This window comes from Lagenorhynchus albirostris, chromosome 11, assembly GCF_949774975.1.
Source record: "Lagenorhynchus albirostris chromosome 11, mLagAlb1.1, whole genome shotgun sequence".
NCBI lineage: Eukaryota > Metazoa > Chordata > Mammalia > Artiodactyla > Delphinidae > Lagenorhynchus > Lagenorhynchus albirostris.
The window spans coordinates 83,664,432-83,687,990 of record NC_083105.1 but is presented as its reverse complement, the minus strand read 5'-3'; the positions used below and the strand labels follow the sequence as shown (position 1 = coordinate 83,687,990).

The 23,559-nt window shown below is 39.3% G+C and overlaps 1 protein-coding gene and 1 non-coding gene across 2 annotated transcripts in view; one reads left to right on the top strand and one right to left on the bottom strand.

Annotated features, from left to right (window-relative positions):
* Nucleotides 1–23,559, bottom strand: part of LMNTD1 (lamin tail domain containing 1) — a 442,963-nt gene that overhangs the window by 195,894 nt on the left and 223,510 nt on the right. The gene's annotated exons all lie outside the window — the stretch shown is intronic.
* Nucleotides 529–601, top strand: TRNAK-UUU (transfer RNA lysine (anticodon UUU)). Its single transcript has one exon. It is a non-coding gene; the product is annotated as a tRNA-Lys (tRNA).

The window sequence follows — 23,559 nt, the reverse complement described above, 5'->3', positions numbered from 1 at the left end:
GATACGGGCTTGTGCCCCGGTCCGGGAGGATCCCACATGCCGCGGAGCGGCTGGGCCCGTGAGCCATGGCCGCTGCCTGCGCGTCTGGAGCCTGTGCTCCGCAACGGGAGAGGCCACAACAGTGAGAGGCCCGCGTACCGCAAAATAAATAAATCAATAAATCCCTAAAGTTAGAAAGCTAAAAGAAAATAGTAACTTATTTTTTGAGTTTTGTGACTTAACCACTCAGAGAGGGGTTATTTCAAGGTTACTTTAAAACAGTAATTTTGCTGTTTATCCCTGGTGGGATATATTCTAAGGACAAAAGGAATGTAAAAAAAAAAAAAAAAGTCTTTTCAATAATAAAAACTTTTCAATAATCATAATGTTAGTACAAATATATTTTCCTTCTGAAATTTTTATACGACAAAGCAAATAAATAATTATATTATTCTATTTAGGAATCAAGGTTTTCAGTGAAAGAGGAAAAAAAAAGATACAAATACAAACTAAATAAAAATCCTGTAATCAAAATTTGAATCGAAGGCATCCCCTGGTGGTCCAGTGGTTAGGACTCGGCACTTTTACTGCCATGGCCCAGGTTCAATCCCTGGTTGGGGAACTAAGATCACACAGATGCACAGTGAAGCCAAAAAAAAAAAAAATTGAATCGAAAATATTAGTATGAACTTCTCAACTCTTTTCTTAGCTTTGACTACTGAAAAGGTCTGAAAGCAAATGATGACCCAGCAACAAACCTGGAGATTCTAAATACCATTCTCCATGAAAAGGAACCTTGAAGTTGATTCAAGATCTAGGTCAAGAAATGTACAAGATGAATGTAGATCATCTGGTTGAACCAGAAAGTCCTGAAAAAAACCCTCAACATCTAATTTGAAGATGCTCTCGCTGCCCAAAGACAGGACAGTTTGAGCATAGAAAGGAATAACAACAACAGTAGACTGGAACACATTAAATATGTTTTTAAACCATTTGTTTACAATAATACTTAAAAGTCCATTGGTAAACATTGCCAGATGTTAAGGAATTAGCTTATTATTCTGAAAATTAATGAAGAAAAGAATCAAGCATTTATATGCCTTTCCTATACTTTAAGGTAACCACATAGTTGATGTAGGAAAGCTATGCTTTACAGAATTTCAGCTAATAAATGAAGAAGAAATTATAGAATGAGATTATCTCAATTTTGCAATCCCTAATGGAATAACTGGTTTAGGTGTTCATCATAAATGGCTGTTAAAATTGTTGATGAAATGGAAAGTTTATATAATGAAAAGATTTGCCTGACATTACTTAACAAAAATTGATCAATTTTATCATAAATTGAGAGACAACTAAGCACTATGTCCTCCTGATATGATGCAATAAGAAGTACACAACACCATCTATGAAGTGTTCTTGTAAAAAAGAAAAAACTTCAAACCTGATTCTGATCAATTTACAGAATTACAAGGGACTGAGGAAAACAATAAATGACACCACAGGAACACAACTCAGCGAAATCCACAATGTGAGATGCTTTATAATATTTTTTCAACTAATAAATTGCATGAAAAATAAACAGAAGAAAAATGAACCTATATACTAAAAGAACACCAATTGCAATAGTGAACCTGCTGGGATTCTGATTAAAACATACCAACTGTTGAAAAGAGGAGAGAAAAAGAGAATAAACATATCATGTTCTCAATATCATTATTACTTTTTGCAGAAGGGATATTCTGTTTGGGCATATGTTTTAAAAAAAACAAGAGTCCATATTTTGCATAGGTTCATAATGAAGTATTTACAGATAAATGAGATGATGTTTGAGATTTACTCCAAAATAATCCAACGTGTAGAAGGGAAGGAGATGGGGGTAGAGGGGAAGTTGAAACAAATTGGCCATATGTTGATAGCTGTCGAAACTGGGGGATGGGCGCTTGGCAGTTCATAATAATATTCTGCCTATTTTTTAATGTGTCTGACAATGTCTGTAATAAACATTTTTAAAAAGTTGTCTCGGTATCTTTATTCCATTTTCTTTCAGTTCTTTTTGGAAAACTATGACATGACTTATGGAAATAAAGAACTATGAAAATCTCTTTTAAGAACAGTCTGAAATAATAATGAATTCTCTAAGCATCAAATCTTCCCTACCCTTCATCAGTTATTGAAAAAGAGGGCTATTTCACACACCAACTGACATGAAATATTTATAGAAAGGACCCTTGACTAGAAGGTTTTGATTTCATCTGAAGGAAATACAATAATTGAGTTAGAAAAAATACGAATTAAAAAAGATTGTTTTGAGATTAGTTTTCCCCTAAGGTAACATTCTATTAATTTGACATTCAGTAGGACTAAGGTATGTTTTCCAATTTGCCAAACACCTGTCACTGTATAATGACTAAAATTTTTATTTTTTTTCCTGTACAATCAAAACAATAGGACAGCTTTTTCTAAACTAAAATCAACACCCGCCCCCTAAACCTGTTAATCTTCTTTTCTACAATAAGCCTGTCATCCATCACGTGCCTGAGTTGACAATGCTTCACAACAATTTGGCCATTCCCCAACCAGACTGACATCACCATCTTGAATCATGAATATATCTCAACTACAGCTATAAGAATAAAATGCTGCAAAAGAATGAATGCACTGAGTCAACTGAGCTTAATCAAAACAAACTTTACATAGTTCCAAATTTCTAGGAAGCCGAAAAATAAAGACAACATGTAACAAATGAAAGACGAGGTAGGAGCAGGATGTCACCACTAACAAATTACATGAGTTCAGAGGATCTCCTGAAAATTGTATATCATGTCCAAATGAAGGCATAGATATAATATTTTCAAATATGTGCACATGTGTTGTCATAATGAAGGCAGCATCACAGAGTCCCTGAGAGTTCTGCCACGGATTATGCTGAAAACTTCCTAGAAAGGCAATGTTTCTATGTTACTTTACAGACAACACAGTGATACAGTTAATAGTACAGGTTCAGGGATCTGACTGCTTGGGTTCAACTACCAACTTTACCATGAACTGTGCGGTTCTCAGTCTTGGTACACCTTGAGGCATAATAGCAGCACCTTCTTCCCAGGTTTTCAGGAAGAATTCTGGATGTAGCTCTTAATGAATAAACTATGCACAGTGTTTTGATGTATAGTTACCAAAGGGAAATGTCCACACCACACTGACATTTAAAATCACTGTATCTGTATTGAACTTCTCTTGCCAACACAACATTTGGGCTCTTGGGTGAAGACTGCTCATTGTCCAGTTTGTCATTCATTGATTCCTTTCTCCATGATAGTGGGGCACACTGTCACCTGGAGTAAAAAAGCTACCAACCTCCTTTGCTGCTGGAAGCAGCCTTGTACCTATGTTCTAGTCAGTGAGAATCAACTAGAAGTGATGCGTGGAACTTCCAGGAAATTTTCTTGAAGAAGGTGAGTCAGCTCTCCCTTCTTTTCCTCCATCCTGCCTCCTGGAATGTGGATGTGATGGCTGGTGCTACAACAACCCAACTGGACCATGAGGCCATGCACTGAGGACAACAGGGTAGCTGAACAGAAGGAATCCAAAACTGTGTAACCCTGCAGCTGCCTCACCAGCCCTGGACTTCTCACTTCCAGACCTTTTCATGTGGGAGAAAAATAAAATCTCAGCTGATTTTAACCACAAGGCTTTTGTTTTGATTTGTTTCACTATTATTGTTATTGTTCTGTTTGTTACATGCAAACAGTCAAGCCTTTTAGATCTGGTCAGAGACAATAAACATTGGCTGAAAAATATATTCCATTCGTCAACATCTGTGCCAGTCCATGTGCAGGTGAGAAGAGAACTACAGACACGCAGAAGATGCTTATCTGAGATTGTGGACAGGTTAAGAAAAAATAGAAGCCCAGTAAAGGAACAAAGGCACACAGTCATGTGATCAATATATGGATCATGTGACTCGATGTATGGCTATGACCCATAATTAATATAGTACACAGAATTTCTTTGGAGACTTGGGACAAAAGAATTAAATAAAATTAGAAGAAAAGGCATCTAGAGATATTGTTGATGGCTCTGGAGCATGATGAGAGGAAAAATTTATGCAATTCTCGGGGCTTGAGAATGAGTCAAAGTATTTTGGCAGCCAAGCACTAAAGTCAGTAATCTATAGCAAGTGACAGCCTCTAGACCAAAATTGTCCCTAGAATGAATCCACTCTGAATTTAATAAGGAAAACATTCCTATCCATACTAAGAATTATTAATTTAACAGCAGCCTTTTTTATTTTGTTTGTTTCACCGGTTATGGATCAACACATGACACTATTCTAAGACATTGTTGGTTGCCCCTTTCGTAACAGCAAATGCAAATCCAACATAATCAACGCTAAAAATCCCATCAGTCTGGCTGACCTGGATTGTCTGTTAGAAGCTGACTGATGGGTCTCACGTTGTGCTCTGTGTAACAGCCAGAGCATGCTAAAACGCTCGCCTCTGCTTTGTGGCTGACCTACCTCTTCGATAGATTGATTTTTAATTGTGCAACATGTCTTATATATGCAGCCCCTTGGTATTTTCTAGTTATATTCCAAAGCTAGAAAGAACCTTCAGCATTCATCTTGTGCAGCAACCTGGCTTAGGTAGATGCCAAATTGAAAATAGCTAGGTCTGGTGATTATCCAGAAAGCTTTAAGACAAAATTCCCCATTACAGACCCCATAACTAACTCAGCAGTCCAGTCGACTATTTTATCACAAAGTTTGCAGTAAATTCTTCCTTACACAAAATGAAAAACATGCAATACACGTTTTAGTGTACTCCTTTTCCCTTGTTTGGTCCTCTGTGGACACAAGGAATAGCTGATCTGAATCTTTAAGAAAAGCTCTTCTTATTCTTGAAAACAAACAAAGTCATCCTTGACTTTCTTGAAGCTAAACAGTTTCAAATCTCTCAATTTATTTCGTATAATATTTGCATATTTATGATTCTTTTCTCTGCATCTGTTCCAGTTTCTCCGCATTCTTTTAAAGGTCTGATGATCCAAGCTGGACACTTTGATCTGATAACATCTAATATGAAGTATGGAGGAAAGATCAATTTCCATATATGACCCATAAACTTGTATATATCTTGGTATCATTTCTCATCCCTAGCACACACATGTGGACACTCACACATACACAATACACACACATGCACACAAACACACACACCATATGGTCGATGATGGAGTCAAATTCCTTTTCTATTATACCTCTATCTAGATGATGGTCCCTGACCCATATCTGTGTATCTTAGACCCCCATCAGGGATCTAAGAATACAACTAGACCTCACCCCCTTTAACCTCCATTCTGTTTTTATATATGACTATTTGTGTCTGTTGTAACAAGAAGGTTGTGAGCAGTAGCTGTGGTTTAGAAGTATTCATACCCAGTATGGAAATTATTTTCAGGGTAAGATAGGAAACATAATGCAAAACTGGCTCCAGTGAAAATCTGATAAATTACAGTGGAGATCTACATGATGATTGCCAGTATACTTGTGCCAGGGACCTTGCAACAGGTGCATGAAGTATATATTTTACTCCATGTTACAGATGAGGAAAGTGAGTCACAAAGAAGTTAAATAACGTCCTTGAACTAACCATGACTACAAAAGACAGGATTTTAACCCATGACTGTCTGACTCCTGGACTTGTGCTCTTAACAATTTCATTAAAGTACCTACAAATATGGATGTGTCTAAAGAAAAGAGAATTTGGGTGAGATTTCTCATACTAAAGAAACTGAGAAAAGCTAGAAGATCCACCAGAACCAAGCAATGGTAATTGTTTAGTCAATACAAAGAGTTTCTGTTGAGTGCCTACCCTTAGCTTAAAATGGTTTTAGTATTAATTCCAGAAGGATGATGTTCAGAGGCCACTTGATTATTATTTCATTGGTGATAGCAACTGTTTTCTTTTTTTTTGAATTTTATTTTATTTATTTTTTATACAGAAGGTGCTTATTAATCATCCATTTTATCCACATCAGTGTATACATGTCAATCCCAATCGCCCAATTCATCACACCCTCACCCCCACCCCCCGCCGCTTCCCCGCCTTGGGGTCCATACGTTTGTTCTCTACATCTGTGTCTCAATTTCTGCTCTGCAAACCGGTTCATCTGTACCATTTTTCTAGGTTCCACATATATGCATTAATATATGATATTTGTTTTTCTCTTTCTGACTTACTTTCCTCTGTATGACAGTCTCTAGATCCATCCACATCTCAACAAATGACCCAATTTCATTCCTTTTTATGGCTGAGTAACATTCCATTGTATATATGTATCACATCTTCTTTATCCATTCATCTGTTGATGGGCATTTAGGTTGCTTCCATGACCTGGCTATTGTAAATAGTGCTGCAGTGAACATTGGGGTGCATGTGTCTTTTTGAATTATGGTTTTCTCTGGGTGTATGCCCAGTAGTGGGATTGCTGGGTCATATGGTAATTCTATTTTTAGTTCTTTAAGGAACCTCCATACTGTTCTCCACAGTGGCTGTATCAATTTACATTCCCACCAACAGTGCAAGAGGGTTCCCTTTTCTCCACACCCTCTCCAGCATTTGTTGTTTGTAGATTTTCTGATGATGCCTGTTCTAACGAGTGTGAGGTGATACCTCATTGTAGTTTTGATTTGCATTTCTCTAATCATTAGTGATGTTGAGCAGCTCTTCATGTGCTTCTCGGCCATCTGTATGCCTTCGTCGGAGAAATGTCTGTTTAGGTCTTCTGCCCATTTTTGAATTGGGTTGATTGTTTTTTTAATATTGAGCTGCATGAGCTGTTTATATATTTTGGAGATTAATCCTTTGTCTTATGATTCATTTGCAAATATTTTCTCCCATTCTGAGGGTTGTCTTTTTGTCTTGTTTATGGTTTCCTTTGCTGTGCAAAAGCTTTTAAATTTCATTAGGTCCCATTTGTTTATTTTTGTTTTTATTTCCATTACTCTAGGAGGTGGATCAAAAAAGATCTTGCTGTGATTTATGTCAAAGAGTGTTCTTCCTATGTTGTCCTCTAAGAGTTTTATAGTGCTCGGTCTTACATTTAGGTCTCTAATCTATTTTGAGTTTATTTTTGTGTATGGTGTTAGGGAGTGTTCTAATTTCATTCTTTTACATGGAGCTGTCCAGTTTTCCCAGCACCACTTATTGAAGAGACTGTCTTTTCTCCACTGTATATCTTCACCTCCTTTGTCATAGATTAGTTGACCATAGGTGTGTGGGTTTATCTCTGGGCTTTCTATCCTGTTCCATTGATCTATATTTCTGTTTTTGTGCCAGTACCATATTGTCTTGATTACTGTAGCTTTGTAGTGTAGTCTGAAGTCAGGGAATCTGATTCCTCCAGCTCCATTTTTTCCCTCAAGACTGCTTTGGCTATTTGGGGTCTTTGTGTCTCCATACAAATTTTAAGATTTTTTTGTTCTAGTTCTGTAAAAAATGCCACTGGTAATTTGATAGGGATTGCATTGACTCTGTAGATTGCTTTGGGTAGTATAGTCATTTTCACAACAAGATAGCAACTGTTTTTTTGACATGAGTTTTGAAGTGGTTTTGTTACTGCTTATGGATGTGCACTTAGAAATAACCTGGAGTCTGGGCAAGAGTAGGGAATTAGCACTATATAATAACAAGTGGAAAGTGCAGTTGCAAGCACTAGTTTAAAAAAAAAGTCAATGAAAATGAATTTTCTTTATATACATATACAAGGCCTATTTGAGATTTTTTTTTTTTAATGTTCCCCAGATGGTTTGGCAAAGGAGAAATATATAAGAGAAAAGATGGGAACAAGTGAGGTTAGATGTTAACAGTAAGTTAGGGCTGTCAGATTTGCCAAAAAAAGACAAGATGCCCAGTTAAATTTGAATTTCAGAGAGACAACAAATAATTTTTTAGTATAAGTATGTCCCAAATACTGCATGCATACTCATACTTAAAAATTATTCATGATTTATCTGAAACTCAAGTTTAACTTGGAATCCTGCATTTTACCTGGCAACTCTACAGTGGATAAATTCAGATAGGGGTATATGAGTGTTCATTGTTCTTTACTCAACTTTTCCATGAGTTTGAAATTTAAAAAAATATTAAGTGCTTTCTATATATTTATTTATTTATCTATACTGTCAGTTGTCTTCATATTATTTTAAAACGTTGTTGTGTAGAAAGGGAGAATGATTTACATTGTATAACTGTATTTACTGCCTAAAGACTTCAGAATAGGAGTAGGAGGAATGAAACTGGCAAAAGGCACTCAGCTATACAGCAAATGGTCTGAACTGGGAAGGCTCTTTGTCCCCAGGGGCTCAAGATTCTCCTTCCTTGTCCCGAAACACCAGGCAGCTTGGGGGCGCCAACTGGGAAAATGCCACCATACCCCTCCCAGACTAAGAGACATCCAAGTGGCCTGGCTTGGGGATACCGCTTCACTCCTTCAGGCAGCACCGGCGGGGACAACTGAGAACTTATCAGCACGAGATAAACCAAGCAGACTAAAATAAGGGTCCGAAAATTAAACTGCCATTGTAATCACAACACGTAAAAGTAGACCAAGTGCTAAATCTAAATCTGCTAAAACAAAATATTTAAATAGGAATCCAGAGTCTCCTAACATAAGAGATAGGACACAAAGAACTAAGAAAATCAGAACTTGAATGAGGAAAGACAGTTGATTGACACCAACCCCGACAGGAGTCAGATGTTGGAATTATGTGATAAGGCTTTAAAGCAGCCATTAAAAAATGCTTCAACAATCGAGTACAAATTCTCTTGAAACAAATGAAAAAAACAGAAAATCTCAGCAAAGAGATAACATCAATTCTCTTCAGGAGTGTATTACTACATTGAATAGTATTTATTATTCAGTGGATAATGTAGATTTCTCCAAAGCAAAGTCTTTGAAGTAAATGTAATAACAGTAAATATAGTCAAAGAAATGTGATAGAGACAGCTTAATCAAGTACAATCAATGTCCAAAATGAAAGAAATGATGTTTGAAAGGTCAAGAAAGGAATACATGCTATCTGAGCTTGTTTGGAATTCCTATTCTCAGAGTACCAGTGTTAACAGAGGAATAACTTCAAAGTTATACTAATCTAAGCAATTGGATTCCTACTTGCCTTAAGGCCATTGCCAAGAATTTAGCAAGAAGATCAAATGTCAGAAGTCTGTAACAAACAAAAGGAGCTGGGTTATCCAGCTATTGCTCTACAATGGGAACTGAAGCATTGCTGAGTTGAGCAAAAGGTTCCCCGAGCTATTTTGTGCAGGCTTATGCCTAGCGGAAGTGAAGTGTTATAACGGCAACATAGATGTAGTCTCTAGGTTCCCACCTGGTAAGAAGACACATGCTAAGAACAGTTGCACCAAACTGCAATTAACCAACAGAAGCATTTGGTCATTACAGGTACGATTAAAACAGATAATTTCCACTTCAGAAGTTTTCCTAGCCCTACTAGGTGTTACAATAGCAATAATTCTAGCACACGTTTATTGTGTACTTACTATGTATCGGACACTGTGATAAGCATTTTATTTGTGTTATCTCATTTAATGCATATAGCAACTCTCATGGTAATTATTATTATCCCCATTTTATATATGAGGCCACACATCTTGCTTAAGAAAACTGCAACTCCTTGTTGAATCCAACTCCCTGCTTACTCTCTAACTGCATCCCTTCAGTTGAACATTATTCCATTTTAAATTCATGATAGTGAACCTTAAGGAATTTCTTGATGCTGCCAGCATTCATACTACACTTCCTTAGGTCACTAACTTTTACACTCGTAGGCAACCATTCACAACTTCGCCTCAAACTTCCTACCCCTCCCCACTGCGCTCACTCACAGCTGATTACTTCTTACTTTACTGAGAAAATACAGTCAGAAGAGAAATTCTGAATCTGCACACTCTGCCTTCTCTCTTGTTACTATAGATGAACTATGTGCTCTGTGTTCCGGTCTCCGGGGACCCTTCTCCTTGTGTCTTAGACCCCACCCTCTCCTATTCAGGGGCATCCTTCAGCAATTCTCCCATTTCTCGCCTACATTATTATTTTTCTCTTTTCTACTGAATCATACTTCTTAGCATACAAACATACTGTTATTCTCCCATCTTCATAAAACAAAATAAATGAACACAAAACAAAATTCCTCTTCCCTCTCTAGCCACTAACCATATACTGTTCTCTTTGTAGCAAAATTCATTTGTCTATACTTGCTTTCTTCAGTTCTTCTCTTTAAAACACACTCTAAACAGGTTTTGTTACCCTAACCCCACTGAACATATTCTTGCCAAGGTCAGCAATGACCTCCACATTGCTAAATTCAATGGTCAATTCTTAGTCCCGTTTGCACCTGGCTTTTCAGCAGCATTTGACACAGTGAATCACTCGTCTCCTTGATAAACATTCCTCAGTTGGCTTCCCTTGGTTTTCCTCCTTCCTCCTTGATGCTCCTTCTCCTTTGCTGGCTCCCCATCATCTATCCAACCTCTTAACATTAAAGAGTCCAGGACATATATATACACTACCAAACGTAAGGTAGATAGCTAGTGGGAAGCAGCCGCATAGCACAGGGAGATCAGCTCGGTGCTTTGTGATCGCCTGGAGGGGTGGGATAGGGAGGGTGGGAGGGAGGGAGATGCAAGAGGGAAGAGATATGGGAACATATGCATATGTGTAACTGATTCATTTTGTTGTAAAGCAGAAACTAACACACCATTGTAAAGCAATTATACTCCAATAAAGATATTAAAAAAAAAAGTCCAAAATTCAGGTCTCAGTCTTCTTTTCTCTATCTTTTTTCACTCCCTCAATGATCTCATCAAGTCCCCTGGTTCTAAATATCTTCTTTCTGCTAATGACTTCCAAATTCTTATCTCTAGGCTATGTCAGTCTCCTGAATTCCAGACTCAAATAACCAATTGCCTACTCTCATCCCCCCTTTGATATCTCAGTATGTCCAAAACCAAATTTCTGATCTTCATCCCATATCAGCCATAGTTCTGGCAAGAAACAGATGGCACACTTAATTTAGGTAATTTGAGGACAGTTTAATAAAGGAGCTATTTACAGGGTGTAGGGAAACCACAAAAGATAGCACAACACTCCAGTGCTAACAAAGGCACTACTGTCCCATCAACCCTGAAGGGTAAAGGAGTAAAGGGAGGAAGCAGTTGTCACCGGGGTGCAGAGGGAGGGACAGAGAGACAGAAAGACGTAGAAGGTCCATTGACAGGAGCTGTGATCCTTGGTGGAGAAGTACAAGAAGTTTAAAGCAACTCCTCCTACCCTTGAATCTCTTAGTGTTCCCAATTAATTGAACATACCTGGAAAGCCAGGGAGCAGAGCTGAGGAGCTCTGTAGAGGTCAGCCTCGTGGGGCACAGAACAAAGTGAAGAAGGGTAGACAGTGAATTTATAAGGAGCAAAGAAAAGATATCCTTCCCACTCCCAAAACAACTGCACCTAGGGTCTCCCCCCTATCAGTTGATGGAAAAGTCCTCCTGCTTTTTGCTCCAGGAAAAAACAAGGAGTCATCTTTGATTCTCACGTTGAATCTATCAGGAGGTCTCACTGGCTCTACCATCCAAATGTATTCAGACTCTGACCACTTTTCACCACCTCCACTGCTACCACCCTTGTTGAGTCAGCATCACGTCTTGCCATTTACATCTAACAGCTCTCTCTACTTCCACCCTTACTCTACATGAAATTTTAAACACAGTAAACAGAGTAAGTTTTTATGTCTTTCTAGGAATTTATCTATGTCTTCTAAATTGTCTAATTTCTTTAAGGTTGGTAGACATGTTCCCTGTTTTCATTTATGATTCTAGTAATTTCAGTCTTCTTTTTTTTCTTGGTCAATCTAGCAAAAGGTCTGTTAAAATTATTAGTCTTTTTAAAGAATTAGCTTTTGTTTTTACTGATTTTTCTCTAGTGTTTTTCCATTATTTATTTCATTAATTTCCTTTCTCTATTATTTCCTTTGCTCTGCTTGCTTTAGGTTTAGTTTGATCTTTTTCCAGTGTGTTAGACGGAAATTCAGGTTACTGATTTGAAATTTCTGTTTTTTTTAATATAGGCATTTACACCTATAATCTCCATCTAAGCACTGTTTTAGCTGCATAAAGTTTTGACATGCTATATCTTCCCTTTCATTCATCCAAAGTATTTCATAATTTCTTCTTGATTTCTTCTTCAAGCCATTAATTATTTGGGAATGTGTTGTTTAATTTCCACGTATTTGAGGATTTCCCAAATTTCTTTCTGTTGTTGATTTCTAATTTCATTCCACTGTGGTCAGAGAATATGTTTTGTGTTCTTTTATTATTTTTACCCTCTAAAATCTACTGAGGTTTGTTTTATGGCCTGGTATATGATATATCCTGGAGAATGTTCCATGTACACTTGAGAAAAATGCATATTCTGCTATTGTTGGGTGAAATGTTCTATTGATGTATGCCAGGTATACTTGGTTTATAATGTTGTTCAAGTCTTCTATTTCCCTGTTGATCTCTTTCCTAGTTGCTCTATCCATTATTGAAAGTGGAATATTGAAGTTTCCAACTATAACTGTTGAATTTCCTATTTCAGTTTTTGCCTCATGTATTTTAGTGCTCTGTTTTTAAGTGCATATATGTTTATAATTGTTGTATCTTCCTGATAGATTGACTTTTATCATTACAGACTGTCCCTCTTTATCTCTAGTAACACTTTTTTTGTTTTGAAGCATATTATGTCTCACACTCTAAATTTCTTGTGATTGATGTTTGAATGATTATTTTTTTTCAAACTTTTACCTTCAAGCTGTATTATTATTAATTTATTTTTTTGCGGTACGCGGGCCTCTCACTGTTGTGGAGCACAGGCTCTGGACGCGCAGGCTCAGCGGCCATGGCTCACGGGCCCAGCCGCTCCGCGGCATGTGGGATCTTCCTGGACCGGGGCACGAACCCGTGTCCCCTGCATCGGCAGGTGGACTCTCAACCACTGCACCACCAGGGAAGCCCCAAACTGTATTTTTGAATCTAAAGTGTCTCCTATAGATAGAATACAGTTGGATCTAGTTTATTTTTATCAAATCTGACAATCTCTGTCTTTTGATGGGACTTTTAAATCGATTCCCATTTACTGTAATTATAAATATAGTCGGATTTACATCTGCCACTTAACTTTTTGTTTTCTACATGCATTATGCCTTTTTGTTGTTGTTGTTACTCTTTTCCTCCTTTACTGCTTTCTTTTGTCTTAAGTGAATATTTTCTACAGTATCTTTTTAACTTCTTTAATGATTTTTCTCACCATATTTTTTGAGGTATTTCCTTAGGGGTTGCTCTGGGACTTACCTTAATTTATTAGAAGTAGTTTCAGATTCATACTAATTTAGTCCCGATGAACTATAGAAACATTACTCCTATATAGTTCTACTCCCTTTCTCCCCTTTTTGTGGTATTATTGTTATACTAATTGTATCTATAAATGTTACAAATCCAAGATTACATTGTTATAACTATTACTTTATGCAATTTTATGCCTTTTAAAGAAGCTGAGAGAGAAAAAGAATGGCAAGTGTATACTTCTAGCTTTTCTTATATTAATCTTCTTATTTATTGTCATCAGCTCTCTTCATTTTTTCCTGTAAATTTGAGTTCACATATGGAGTCATTTCCTTAGCCCAATATATCTTTGCTCCTGCTCACATTCCATTTCTACATGTTATAGGGCCCCAAATACATTCTATATGTGTCATTTTATACAGTTACTTTTAGAATCAGTTAAGAGAAGAAAGGAGAAAAATATGCATTATTACTGTTTTTTATAATTGTATAACTACCTTTGTCGGTGCTGTTTTTTTCACATGGATTCCAATTAACATCTGGGGTCACTTGCTTTCAGCCTGAAGAAATTCCTTTAGCATCTCTTCTAAAGCCAATCTTCTAGCGGTAAATTCGCTCAGACTTTATCTGGGAATGTCTTTATGTCTTTATTTCACCTTCATTACAACAAAATAATTTTGCTGGATACAGGATTCTTGACATTTTTTTTTTCACTGAGTACTTCAAACGTATTATCCCACTGCCTTCTAGCCTCCATTTTTTCTAAGTCAGCTGTTAATCCCACTACAATTCGCTGTAAGTGACAAGTCATTTTTCTCTTGCTGCTTTCAAGATTTTGTCCTTGTCTTTGGATTTCAGACATGTGTTTACTTGTATATATTTTTTTGTGTTTATCTTAACTTGGAAATCCTTAAGCTTCCTGGATGTATTAATTAATGTTTTAAAATAAATTTCATTAATTTTCAGCCATTACTTCTTCAAACATTTTCCTTCTCCTTTCTCTATCTCCTCTCCTACTGGTATTCCCATTACAACTATGTTGGTGCACTTAATGCCGTCCCACATTTCTCTGAGGCCCACAGTTACTCTGGGATGACAGTGGTTTTGGCAGGGCTCTCTTTGACTGTCTCTTTCCTTGACCACACCGAATCATCAAGTGCCACTAATTATAGACTGATTGCTTTCTTGTTTTCAGCAGTGCATTGGTACGTAAATTACTACACAGACTGATTCAATCCAAATTTGGTTCCTTTGAAAGGGATAGTTCCCAAAGTCAGCATGTGAGATTTGTTCTGACCCCAGAAAAGCTCTTCGCAGCTGTCTCTTTTCTCATTTCTCTCTGGAAAGCTACCTGGCCTATTTAGCTTTTACTTTTTAGCTTTTACTTCCAAAGAATCTATCAATCTCCTCCCAATGAACTTTCACCAAAAATTCCACTGCTTTTGAGAGTGAACTTAGGCTTGAACTATTGCAAATGAGGTCTACACGGTCGCAGATGGAATCAGTCCATTGGGGAGGGATTTCAAGCTCTCTGTTTTATGGCCTGTTCCTCCTCTTAGGCAAAAATCTCTGAGTCGTGTCATTGATGCTAGGGATGGGGACAATGGCACCCTTTTCTCTGAGTGACATTCCTCTTCAGAAGCTGCACATTCAGTGGTTGGAAAGTTAGCAGCCCCAGGTCTCCTTGGCTTGCCTCTTTCAGCACAGAATTCCCACCCCACAAGCCAAGGACAGAGCAATCAGGGCTCTAGTATTCTCAGTGGTGCTGTGGCCACAGTATGGCCTCCATCCCATCAATGATGGTTAGGCAGAAGGAGTCTCCATTTCTCAGCCACACTCACCTGGAACTTAGCTTCAGCAATAGGTAACTCAAGGTAAGATGAGCAGAGCTTATGCATTGCCTCTCCCCACAAGATATCCCTTCCAACTGGGGGCTGGGCAGGGAGAACCCTGTGTTCATGGCTGTACAATTTTGGAGCAGAGTTTTCACCTCACTGAGCTGGAAGGGAGCTCAGGGATCTTGGTTCAAATACTACAACTTCTTGTAGTTTTTACAGAGTTTCAGTAGATCTCTTGAATGAATGTTTCTTTATCTGCTGTATGCTCTCTGGACCACTTCCTGAGACCTTAGATGGTTGATTTAAAAAATAATTTTTACCAGTTTCCATGGGGAGGGGATCTGTGGAGCTTCTCACACTGTCACACCAGAAGTGGAACTCTCTTCCACAGTAAGCTTTTAAAACAGAGGTCAGACCGTGCTATTCCTCTGCTCAGAATCCTCCAAGGACTCCCATCCTCCCTTAGGAGAAAAGCCAAAGCCCCTACAATGGCCTATAAGACACTGTGTCCTGCCTCCCTCTCCCAAACTCTCTGAACTCATTTTGTACTTCTCTCCCCGCTGCTCACATTCTTCTAGATACTCTGGTCTCCTTGCTGTCCTCAAACACATCAGCAAACGTCTGCTACCAGGCTCTGTACTTGCTTCTCCATCTTCCCAGAACCCTTCCCTTAGATATCCACAAGGCTAACCCTCTCACCTCTTTCAAGCAATTACTCAAATATCACCTTCTCAATGAAAGCCACCCTGACCACACTATTTAATATTATAATCCACTCCCAACCCTCCCAGAATCCCCACCCCCTTATATAAAAAATATGTACAATGTATCACCTTTTAATGTGTTAAACAAATTGTTAATAAATTAAGTTTATTCTATTGTTTTTATTGTCAGCCTCCTTCAGTAGTGTGTAAGCGTCAGAAAGGCAAGGATTTTTCTCTCTTTCATTCACCAATATCTTCCAATCATCTAAAACATCTAGTGCCTATCACTAGCAAGTACTGAATAAATATTTGTTGAACAGGTATTATTTTATGAAATAGTGGAGTCAGGATTTGATCAGGAGATCATGCTTTTCATCATGACCCTATAGCTGAGATGACTTTCAGTTATTAAGTCCTATTTAAATTCATGGGCTGAAACAATATTTTACAAATATTTATCAGCACAATGAATTCTTTAGTGTTCATTTTAAAGGTCCTTGGAGAGCTTCAGGTGACTGACGTTATTGGCAGGCATCTTCGCAGAAATACAAACCATAATATTTAGGAAACAGAAAAGGAGAGAAGTTGAGGACAAACTTTATATTCAACCAACAGAATGATAATCTAGATAACCATGGAAGATGAGACTTTATTCTGATTTTTAATTGGTATTTGAAGTTGTTCCAAAATAATTTTTTAGTGCTAAACTCAGATATCATATTGTTAACAAAGCTTCCAGTCGATAAGGATTCGTTTGGATAGATTTTGTGAATCATAACCATTTGTTAGCTTAAAATTTCATGGCAGATTTCGTTACAAGAAAGTGTCAACTGAGATCCAGTATTCTCTTTTGAAAGGTGAGACTCTGGACGTGGGAATGGAAAGGAAGGCTGGCATTTGCTCTATGAAGCTGTGACTTACTCTGAATGTCTACTGAAATAAAATTCATGGGCTGAAATAACATTTTACAAATATTTGTCAGCATAGTAAGTTCTGGCAGCAAAATGACGTATAATTTTCCAGGTCACTTTTTTAAAGGTGAATATAAAATCTACCCTCAGGCGTCACCTTTTTGTTTCTCAAATATTATGATTTGTATTTCTGCAAAGATGCCTGCCAGTGACTTCAGTCACCTGAAATCCTGTAAGCACTTTAAAAATGAGCACGAAAGAACTCATTTTGCTGAAAATGCCAATCTGCTTTCTTCCTCCTTGGCTGCACAGCTTGGGTCTCTGTCTAAAGCTTCTCTGCCCAACTTTCTCGACTTGACTGTCCCTGAAGCCTAGACCTTTGTGAACCTCTGTGTCCTGGAGAATTCTACTTTCTTAGTGATCTGTGCAAATTCTGACAGCTGTTCTTCACATTGCCTAAAGACACCAGCCAGGTACATTAACCTTTACTGTTTGTAGCCTTTCAGCCTAGATCTGTGTTCTTCAACCCTGGCTGCGTGTTAGAATAACCTAGAGACATTTTTTTTTAATGCTGATACCCAGATTCCACCCTTAGGTTCTGACTCAATTGATTGTAATGCGGATTGGTACTGTTGTATTTTAAAAGCTTCCTGGCTGATTTTAAGTTCAGCCAGAAATGAAAACCCTAAGTCTAAGAAATTTAGCCTTGCTGGGTCCTGAGGGACTAAAATATTGGAAATTACTTTTAACTATCATATTTACACTTTATCTTAGTATAACTTGGTTTAATAATTTTCATTTTGAAGTCATGAATAGAATGCCTGCAGTCTGCCAGACACTGCATTTTGCTAGTGATATGGAGTTGAACATACCTCCCGCCCTCATGTAGCTTTGGGTATGATTATAATATAAAGGACAATATGGACACTGAACAAGAAATCACAAGTGCAAAGAGTGATCACAACAGTCATTTACTCCTTAGGAAAGATGATTCCTCCTCACTTCATCCCTAGAACCTGGGTGTAATGAGAGATGTATTTGATAAGTGTATGTTGGGTATCTGAATGATGTTAAGACACAAAACTATTGAGTGTAACTGATTAAAAAATGTGTTTCAGTTAATAAAGTCCCTCTTTCAATGAAAATACATTAGCAAAGATTCTTTCACATCTTAGTGTGAATTGCTTTAATGAGACCTTCAGTTCTTCTCATCAGTCATGTAGTTATATAAGCGTTGACTTGTATAAAAAGGATAGTGGGACGTCTGACTTCCTCAGAGATATTTGCCTTTAAGAATCTTTGGATTATCAGAGATCAATGGGTGTCTGGAAAGTAAAGGAAAAGAAGTAGGAAGTGAGAGGAGAGTCTACTCCAGGCGTACGCCTCTATGTGATCCTTGATCTTGCCAAGCTTAGGGTCTCTGCACTGTTACTTAGAATGCTCTCATCTCCATCCATGTGTGACTGGTCCTACTTGTCATTCAGATCTCAGCTTAAGTATCACTGTTTTAATTAGGATTTGTTTTAATTAAGATTTGTTTTAATTAGGTATGGTAAGACATGCAGACATAGAAATGATTACTATGAAGAAAGAAGATTTTTATACTTATAGGTCCAGGAAATGGAAGGCATGGCACAAAGAGACACATGGGGAAGCACCGAGGTTGGTCAGGAAACAGAAAAAGGGCGAGAGGAAAGCATGGTCCTGAGGCTTTATTGTGGTTTTCATGGGGAGGAATGGGCAAGGCAGTGTAAGCAGCTGAGTAAATTCAGGATTGGATAGTTTGAGTAACTTTGGCAGGCTTTGGGCTATAGGGGTGGTTCCTAGTTGTCTGGTACCTGGCCCTGGGGTAGTTTGGGGAAGGGAATAGTGTCCTACACTGCAGAAGCCTGATAAAAGGAGGTGATGGAGGTATGGACTCAGGTTTGCATAGCGAAGGCATGCCCCCCCCGGGGGAGTCAACTGCTCTCTCCAGGAATTAGCTCAAGCTGGGGGGCGGGGTGGGGGGCAGTCTCTCCAGGATTAGCAAGGCCCCAAGATGTCAACACATCATAAAACACAGAAAATGAGGAGCGTGAATATCCCAACCACCTCCTCAGGGAGGCTCTCCCTGATCTCCCAGGCCGATGTGCTCAGCAGTCGCGCTCTATCACATCACTCCACTTTAATCGCCCCAAATACTTCACTGACATTTTTCCATTTCTATAATGGTCTGTTTCCTTTCTTCTCCCATTATAAGAATAAAAACATTGCTCATCTTGTTTACTTCTTTAACTTCAGCATTTGAAACCGGGATAGATGTAAAATATTCAATAAATATTTGTTGAATTAAATGGATGCTCTCCTCTGTTTTCCCACTTCCTCTCATTAGAGCTGTCATGAGAGTCAGCACGAAATTTAACCCCGTGACCATGAGTTTTTCTCTCTGTCTAAAACCTTCAGAATATTGTTCCCAGAGAGCCACAAAGGTCTATGGCGTAAGGGCACCAGGAGAGGAAACGGGACAGAAATGTTCTCAGCTCACACAGACCAACGGATCTGCTGCTGGCAAAGGAAAAGAGGGACGGTAACAGGGGGAAGGAATGGAACAGCCTGTGCAGTATCACTTGAAAATTTCTGAGTTTAATTTCATCCATTCATTTTTATGCAAAACTCCATGTTGCTTACCTTCCTTGTGCCAGGAAACAAAATACTCTCCAGCTTCCCCAGAAAGGAATGTCATTAAGCACTTGCTCTATACACTCTGTGCTGGGCCTGGAAGAATACCGTTTGGGCCTCACATTTGAAGAAAGAAATGGAGGACCTAAGGCAGGCGCAGAACGTATTCAAAGGCATCCAGACAACTGCACATGTCAAAAGATGGTCAGCAAATGGACTCAATATGAAAAAAGTGAGAGTTTTACTTCCTCCACATAGGATATTCAACATATATATTTAATATTTGTTGAATGAGTGAATTTGAGGGGAGAAGAAACAAAGATCTGACCAGCACAAAATACGTGTGGAGCTAAACGCCTTCTACTTAGTTAATGAATATTAGGATAAATGTTGTAAAAACACAGTGGTTCAGTTTCTCTTGTTTGTTTTCAGTGGTAGAGAAGTGGATGATTAAGAAAGCCTAGAACTTGTTTGAGGCTCCCAGCACGTTCATAGTTAATTTTAGAATCATACAAATGATATAATTCACAGCGTTTTTACATTCAGCAGCATAGAAATAGGTCTGAATTCCCTGGGGACTGAGGGAAGTGTGGTTGATATGTTTAACTCAGTTTAGATTTTTTTTTTAATGATTGGCTGCATAACAGATGTCCACAGAAATGAGAACAGAACAAGGGTTGTACAAACGTCAATAATACAAAGAAAGTAAAGGGAAGAAAAAAGAGAAGCCCCAGCTTATAACAGGGCCAGCCCAGATGAATCGCCTCAAAGGGACTTGCTCTAGTCAAGATATACAGATCTGCTCCTAATAGGCCCCAGGGACGTAGGGGGCAGGCCTCTGATGTATGAGCTGGTGCATCCTTATCTGCATATTAAATACATAAATAACCAGCAGTGCAGGGAAGAGATAGGGGGACAAATAGGAACATGACATTGAAAGGGTGTATTCATCTAGTTTTTTAACTAGTTGGCTCACAACCAGATTCACAGCACATACAGACAAAGCCTCATCTTTCTGTAGCAGGGCCTGAATCCAAAACAAAAGCAATACACAGTCCTCACCTGACTGATACAGTGCATGGAGCTGGAAAACAACTTGCAGATTACTTGTGTGACTCTCTCCTTCATTCTCAGAGAAGTGAACTAAGGCAGGTCAGGCTGACTCAGGTAACATTAGGAAGCATACGTTATTAACTATGTCGTGGTATGTAAAGGATGAACTAGACATGATGTTGCTAAAAGACTTTACCTTTTAGAGGGGACGGGAGACAGATGAATAGTGAAATTCTACATAATGTGACAAGTGAAGAGATCCAGGTTTTGTACAGAATGCTGGGGAGCCCAGGTGGTGTGACAGAGAAGTGGGGAGAAGGTTCCTTCGGCTGCAAGTAGTAGAAATTCAATCCAAGACAGCTTAATTTTCCGTGCCCACCCCTGATGGTGGGGAAGGTGTGAGGGGATTTGGTAGTTCACTCTACTGCTTCTATGTCTGCATCTTGCTCCCTTTGGCATTAGTAACCTGGTGCCAGATTGCCTATTTTATGACTAACTCAGAAAGCCCATGGAAAACCACTACTACAAATTTCTCAAGGCTCCATGCGGGATCTGCCATTGGGCTATGCAGCACTCTTCCCCCATCTGCATTTCAGGGGCATCCCTGGCTGGGCCCCTGCCTCCAATTGCTCTTGAAACAAGATATTCAGCTCTGGCATTTCTATTAGATAGGCAAGTGAGAGGTTTCCTTCTCTGTTTATAAAAATCAAACAAGGTCAAGGTTTTATGACACCATATATTCACCCAAAGTTCAACAAATATTAATTGAGCCAAGTCTTGTAGGAGCCAATGCTGGCATGGCGGGAGGCGGAGGGGTGGGAGTGGGGGAAGTTTCCCTACACTACACCAACAAGCAGTTCTCGGACACCAGCTGAGTGTCCTACAATTCAACTCAATTCTGACACTTGTCTTCCCGGAGGTAGTGTCAGATTCCACAGGTTAAGGGTTCAATCCTACAAAACTGCCACTCCCCCGAAACAGCTATAGATCAGGGGTCCCAATGACCCCTCTCCTCAAGTTCCATTAATTTGCTAGAGCGGATCACAGAACTCAGAGAAACATCTTACTTCCTAGATTACTGTTTTATTATAAAAGGCTCTAACTCTGGAACAGCCCAGATGGAAGAGATGCATAGGATAAGGTATGTGGGAAGGGGTGCAGAGCTTCCACGCCCTTCCCCCAAATCTACACATGTTCACCAACACAGAAACTCTCAGAACCCTCTCCTTTTGGGGTTCCATGGAGGCTTCATTCCGTGGTCATGATTGATTAGGTCATTGGCCATTCGTCACTGAACTCAACCTCCAGCACTTCTTCCCTCCCTCAAGATCAGGGGGTGTGGGACTGAAAGTTCCAACCCTCTAATCACCTGATTGGACTCTCTGGCAACCAGCCCCCATCCTTAGGTGCTTTCCAGAAGTCACTCATTACTAACAAAAGACATTTTTTATTGCTCTCAACACTTAGGAAATTCCAATGGTTTTAGGAGCCCTGTACCAGAACCCAGACAAAGACCAAATATGCATCTCTTCTTACAAATCACAAGGTCACAGAAGTTGATACAGTGGCACACAGGACATGGACGTTCTGTCCTCTGGGGATGACTGTGATGGGAGGCAGCCTTGCCTGGCGGTTCAGATTAGACACTGGAACCAGACTGCCTAGGCTTGAATCCTGGCTCCCTTTCTGAAACATGAGGTAAGTGACTTTCTTTCTTTTAATCTCAGTTTCTTTATTAAAAATTAAAAAAATAATAAAATGGGAATGATATGGGACACTTCCCTGGTGGTCCAGTGGTTTTGACTCTGTGCTCCCAAGGCAGGGGGCCCAGGTTCGATCCCTGGTCAGGGAACTAGATCCCGCATGCCACCACTAAGATCCCGCACGTGGCAATGAAGAGCTCATGTGCCGCAACTAAGACCCAGAGCAGCCAAATAAATAAATAACTAAATAAAGGGAACGATAATAGTGCCTATCTCATAGGATGACTATAAAGATTTTAAAAATTAGTCCATGTAGAGTACTTAGAAGAGGGTGAGGCTCATAGTGGCATCAACAACGCCCACCGGGGTCCCGGGGAGGGGGGAATAAGATGGAATCTAGGTGATAAGGTCTTACCTCTTCTTTTGTGCTTGCCTGTAGGGGGCCGAGTGCAGAGGTCTTACACCTAATGTGTTGGATTAGAGTTTCCAGTACGGAATTGATGTTCCTGACACCCCAACTTGGAGACACACGGAGAAGCACTGCCCATGACCCCTCCATTCAAGATGGCGGCAGCAGTCTGTGTGCAGAGACGCTGCGCCCAGCGCTTGGATCTGGGGCACCGTGAGCAACTCGCCCGCACGGGACCCTCGAGAGCTCTGCCCCTCCCTCCTCAGACAAGAACCCTATAAAGCAGCCCTACTGATGGTCTTTGCGGGAGCACGTGCTCTACAGCCCGAGCCCACATCTCTCCATTCTTTGATCAAAGAATAAAGCTTTCCTTTGCTTCTCAACTGAACTCGGTCTGGTTCTATTGGCGCAAGTGACACCAGGCAAAAGGATCCTTATTGGGGACTGACTCCAGAGGCAAGTCTAGTAACTATTATTTATTATTATTATCGAGGAGTTTGAAAGAAAGTTAGCAATTCAATCGGCAAAATAATTTTAGATAGTGATAAGTATTGTGAAGGAAATAAAACAGGACTTTGACAGAGAAAGTGATTGTGAAAGTTATGTTCGATTGGATCATCAGAGAAGTCCTCTCAAAGAGCTGATTCAAGCAGATCTGGGGAACAGCACTTCAGCCAGAAGGAGCTGCATTCCAGCCAGAAGGAGCTGCAAGAGCAAAGACCATATGGCAGGATCGTGCTTGGCATAGTCTACAAAAAGTAGGCAGGCAGTGTGGCCAATCTAGAGAAAGAGTGACAGGTGCTGAAGCCAAAGAGGTAGGCAGAGGCCAGATCATAAAAGTCTGTTGAAGACTAGAAATAGTTTCTTGTTTCTCTCAGTGAACAGATCTTACACAGAACATGGCT